The sequence below is a fragment of the Manis pentadactyla genome, chromosome 2 (genome assembly GCF_030020395.1).
Source record: "Manis pentadactyla isolate mManPen7 chromosome 2, mManPen7.hap1, whole genome shotgun sequence".
In the NCBI taxonomy this organism is placed as follows: domain Eukaryota; kingdom Metazoa; phylum Chordata; class Mammalia; order Pholidota; family Manidae; genus Manis; species Manis pentadactyla.
The window spans coordinates 225330329-225335951 of NC_080020.1; the positions used below are offsets into that span (position 1 = coordinate 225330329).

The window sequence follows — 5623 nt, forward strand, 5'->3', positions numbered from 1 at the left end:
CATTTTCCATTGCTTCCATTCTGGAACTCTTTTCCACAGTACAGTGGACTTACTTCCTTCTTCTAATTTGCCTCCTGTCCTACCATCTCTTGCCACTGTATATGTAGTTTTGCTTTGCCTGGAAAGTCCTTTTTATCCTCTCCCTGTACAAAGTTTCCATCCCAGCCTTCAAGGCCAAGACCAAATGCCTCTGCAGCCTTTCTTATCCTAGTTGCCCCTTTTTCCTGGCTGCACTCGAGGGCCCAGCAATCTGCAGATCAAGCCAACTCGTAGAATATATTCAATAACTGCAGCGTGAGTAGATTGAGCATCAAACCATCATCATTGCCAGCCTGTGTGGACACAGTGGAGCACATTGTTGACCTCGAGCTCCTGGGGCATTCTTTATTCTCAGAGCCCTGGGGCTGAGCTTGACACTTGGAGCACATGGCTTCAGGGGCCCCAGGCTTGCACCTAAGCTGTGATACATCCTGGTCGCTGTGAGGATCGCTGGGCAGTTGCCCATTTCCTGCCTGGGATCCCCATGCTGGTGGTCAGACCCTGATTTCTGGTCCAGGGATGCCTACCATCTCTTCCTCCCCATTCCCCACACAATCCTCTCCAATTACAAAGCTCCACATTTTCACTTGCTTTCAATATCAGGTTTATTTACTGCAACATGACACCTCATCACAGTCTAATCCCCACCCCATCCCAGCTTCTTTTCCCACCAGTGCCCCTTCACATTCCCAAGCACTGGGATCCCTTTGTGAATTCTCACATCTGTAAAAGAAACAAAAATATCACAGTGTACTTTAACATAAAAAAGCCCTTCTTTGGGTTGAGATAAGGAAGTGATCATGTTTAAAAAAATGAAGAATCTTGACTGATTTGGTCTAATATCTGAGATCCCCACCTTTTTTTAGTAATAAATAGTGAAATACTATCAGCCTAGGTCTGGGAACCTCATGAGACACGAGAATCGAGCCAGGCTGCGATGTGGGTTCTCATGGGAACGGGCACGCCAGCATCACCAGTTTGGCTCGGGGGCAGACACGAAGAGACGGAGCAGAGCAGAGACTTTGCCCAAGGCCCCCCAGGAGTCAAGGCCCGGCTCCTGCCTTGGTCCTTAGTTCTTACCTACTTCCTCATCCTCTAGAATGAGTGATTCTTATTTTCATTTCTTCTGTCTGATTCTATCAACTTTTCTAGGAGTAGCCAGAAAATAACTAGCACCATTAGGCCTCAAATTCTAGGTCCTCACCTTGGAAGCGAGAAAGAAGTTCCACATTTTGAACAGAATCCTATTTCTGTTCAAAATGATAAACTATGTTAATTTCAAAAAGACCTTCATAAAGTATATAGAAAATTATTATGAGTTACTATCATAAATATAATTATCAAACATGTTGTTTTTGTTCAAAGTAGGGGGCGGAAAATAGGGTGTGACTATTTCTAAACTAAACATATCCAAAGTAAATGTATACACACACACACACACACACACACACACACACACACACACACACACACACTGATTAGTGCAGAGAACAATAAAGCTGTTACCTCTACAGAAAGGAACTATAGATTTAATGTGGCCTCAGGTAGGGGAATACTCTTCAAGAGAAAAATTACCTGTAGCACCACTTCCCAGAGAGATGGATGACCTCAGCCTATTGGGGCCCAAGAATCAATGACAAACCACAATGGCATATGGCACTCCAGATCTTGACCCTCTTTGTCAGTGTCCTCCCTGTCTTTCTGGAAATCCAAATAGGTGGCAGAAAGAGAAATGAACTTTTCAGATTATAAACTCTTTTTCTTCACGTTTATGGGTGAAAAGCTGAAGGTGATGGGAGGTTACCAACCTGTGACACACTGGATGATTTTTAGTAAGACATCTGCAAAAAATGGTTAAATTTATGCTGGTACGAAAAATACTATGTTCAGAATCCCCCTTTCTTAGTAATTTGTGAAGGTTTAGCAGCCAAACAGATTCCTACTCATAAATGATCTCATTGTAGATCCAAAGGAAGGCATCATAAGAGTAAACAGAGCTGACTTAGGAATTCAACTCAACAAGTACTTACTGAATGCCTGCCTGAAACCAGGAACTGTGGTTAAGTTCTGAAGGGACAAAGATGAATTTTTAGTGTCCATCTTCAAGGAGTCCACAGTGTAAGCCTGGAGATGCAGTTATTTAATACATGTTTATAGGATAAATGAAGGAGATTTAATCAAGGAGCGAGGCATGTACAGTTTCAATGCTGTGTGAGGAGACCCCTGACCAAGTATGCATAGAATACAGATATAACGTGAAGGAGACAGTGATGGAGTGAGAGGGGATGCGGAGACAGACAACAGGGAAGGCGTCCTGGGAAGTTAACTCCTGAGTTATGTTGTCGAAGATGAATACAGGTTTCTCATGCAGAAGAGGAGAGGTGGAGTCCGGAAAATCTTGGCCTTCACATCCTGGACCTCACTTAACACTGCCTCTGTTGCTTAGAAATCTGTACCTGCAGGCAGTGCTTGATGAAGCTGCTCATTCTCTCCATCCATGCTTCTGAAATGGATACAGCAGCCTTTTGACCTTGGCCACGTGAAGAAACTCGGGTGTGCTCCATCAGTGGACTGTGAGGTCCCAAACCTCTTAAGCTGCTGTTTCCTTGAAAAGTTTCCATGTGCTCTTTTACCAAAGAATTTATTTTTTACATTCCATTTACTGGCTGAAGTGCACTGATGGGTTTTTTCCCTCTTATTTCTAGAAGTTTCTAGTCAGTTTTATACAAGAAACCAGAGATATTTAAACCGGAAATGCCATCATTTGTCAAGAACCTCTAGTTTCTCATTAAACTGACAGTAAACAGACAGGCAAAGCAATAAGTTAAGAGTAGTAATGGTGATGGTAATAATACAAACTAGGATGTTTTCTTCAAAGAAGTGAATTATCTTAGTAAAATTCCTTTGGGCATCTTTGAAATCAAAAACAAATGCAGAACTAAGCCAGCTCTTTTTCCTTTGAAAACATTTTTAACATTGGTAGTTGAGAATATGGTGTCTGGGTTTTATTAGTGGATAGTTTGGAATCTTTACACAAATCCCTGGGACTCCAATGGGTTGTCAACAGGTGGGGCCAACCTTAAAGATTTCTTCTGGCCATTTTCTTTCTTGAACGTGTATTCGTCTTAAGTAGGTGTCCTCAGGTTGGCTAGTGTTTACCAAAACTTGTCTCTTTTTCTTAATATTTAACATTCTCACCTAGAAGTAAAAGCTGATAGAAAAACTGTTTTTCTTAGTGTGTGGACACAAATGTGACAGCACGCTGAAGTGGGTGAAGTGCTGAATTGCTGTGGGAAAGCACTTATAAGCCTGAGGGAAAGACCCAGAGACGCCATATGAGACACAAGGGTTTATTGGAACTTACGTACAGGGAGTCCAGGAGCTGCTGGCTGGATGAGGTGGCATACCACTGTCATGACTGGGAGGGAATTGCTTATATGGGTCTGGGGACAGAGGCTACATGCTTTGCTAGGAGGGATTGTTCTTGTGTCACCAGTACTCCAAGGAACAAAACCTTGGTCAGAGGGGTCTGCCGACTAGTACGATGTTCCCATAGATAAGCCGGGCTTAGATTTGGCCAGTCCCAGACCACCAACATACCATGTACCTAGCATACTGCCTGAAGGAGGGGGCCATGTAGACACATGGTTATTCTGCGACAGAAGGTCACAGGCAGGCAGTGCTTGTCCCCACACTTGGTATCTTATTTTATTCCAATGACATGAGACCTCAGATTCCACATCCTGATCCTGAAATCTCAAATTCCAGATCTCACATAGAATTTAGTTTAAAAGTCTATGTATGTGACTTGTTAAAGGAAGGCCTGAATGAAGCAGTATTTAAATTTTGCTGATTATTCATAACTTCATTTTTTAATATTATTTATTGCTGTATGATTCCTAAATATTTTGGGCCCAAAGTAAGGTACTTAAGACAGCTTGTGGTAGAGCATTCTTATTATGATTGAAATTCAAAAGCTTAAAAAAAATCTTAAGAGCTTAGGGAAGTGAGTCATCCTCCTGGGTGAATAGAAGTAAAGGTTTTCTTTATGTAAATTGAGTTTTTTTAGATGAGGAATTGAAATGTACAGGGTATATTTTTAAATCTTAACGATGTACAAGCTGAAAGCTCTGGAAATCTACTTCTGTTTTTGTCATGTAAATTGTACAAATGGGCTCAAAGGTCCTGATTCTGTAGGTAGGACCCATGGATGTACGCGCAGTCCTGAAATACCAGAGGGACCTCGTCCCTTGTCAAAGAAAGAAGACCAGGCGAGGAGGGCTTCTGGGAGAGGAGATGTGTGAAGCCGGGGTGTGTATTTCCAGACCTACTGGGACCAGCGCTCTGCAGGGGACGCTCCAGCAAGGAAAGCAGGTTCTGTGTGCCTGGGGGTTTGGATTTTCTTGGAACTGGAACCTGTTCTTTCATAATCGGATACTTTTACATTTGATACTTGTGCTTCCTAAATACTTTGCTGTATTTCAAAGTCCCTACTCTTTCACAGGGAAAATAATAATGCAGACTCTTTTTAAATCGTTTTTTTTTTTTTCAATTCTAGAATATTGTTCCTGTGGCTGACATTTTCAAAATCAGATTCTTGAGTGATGGGATACTTTGGACAATGGCCAGAAACAGATTTTAATTTTGTTCTACTATGTCGGAGAAAATCTCTTGATGTATTGTAAATGGTCTAGGGAGTGGCCAAGGCCTAATTTAAAATCATATTTGCCATAGACGTGAACTCTACCTTACATTTCCTGAAGGTTTATTTATTTAGTCTCTCTTGAACTTAATTTGGAGACAGAATATTAGAGGTTAAGAAAGATATCAAATCAAATAATCTAATCTCCTTTCCGAAATAGGAATCTCCTCTGAGCACTTTTAACTTGTGTTATTGCTGCATTTCATTGTCTAATTGACAATGTCTTATTGTTTAATCTTTAGTCTTGGAGATTTTTGACCATCTCTTTCTCTCTCTGTATATATATAACTACAAGCTATAGAACTCAAACGCTGTCCCTCAAAAGCTGATATTTGTATTCATACATACAATTTCAAGGGATTCATAGTCCTGTTTGACTCTATTCTGGACCACTTGGGGTTTCCATTGGTCCTGGTTGAAGAACTTCTCTTTATATCCAAATCCCACACAAAGTGGTCAACTCCCACCCCTTCCAATTCTTTCTCCAGTGAGAGAGAACCTGGGGCTCCCTTAGAGAGCTCACTCTGTTCTCACTCTACCTCTTAGAATGTTCTTCCTTTTATCAAGTTGAAATATACCTCCCTTCAGTTCTACCAGAGGGCTTCTTTCTACTTCTTGAATTCCCATAGAACAAATGATTTCCTCTTCCCTATGATAGTTCTTCACCTATTTGCAAACAGAATTAATAGTCGGCCTTACGTCTTGTTTAAATTCACTCTGAATTATCCAGTCCTCATTTTACCTGGTGTTCAACTTTTTCACAGAGAAAGAGTTTGCAAACTCTGCATATGAGTCTGACTAGCTGGTGTTGATAGTTTTTATGCAAAGAAAAGGTTTGTAGAGGCCTTGAAACTTAAGATAAGCAGGGATCTGCTTTCTATT

The 5623-nt window shown here is 41.3% G+C and overlaps 1 long non-coding RNA gene across 1 annotated transcript; it reads right to left on the bottom strand.

The window, feature by feature from the left end:
• Positions 1–1168: 1168 nt before the first annotated feature.
• On the bottom strand, positions 1169–5295 carry LOC130682638 (uncharacterized). Its single transcript, XR_008995947.1, has 2 exons — positions 2496–5295; positions 1169–1740 (listed from the first exon to the last, which is right to left on the bottom strand). It is a non-coding gene; the product is annotated as an uncharacterized LOC130682638 (long non-coding RNA).
• Positions 5296–5623: the final 328 nt, after the last annotated feature.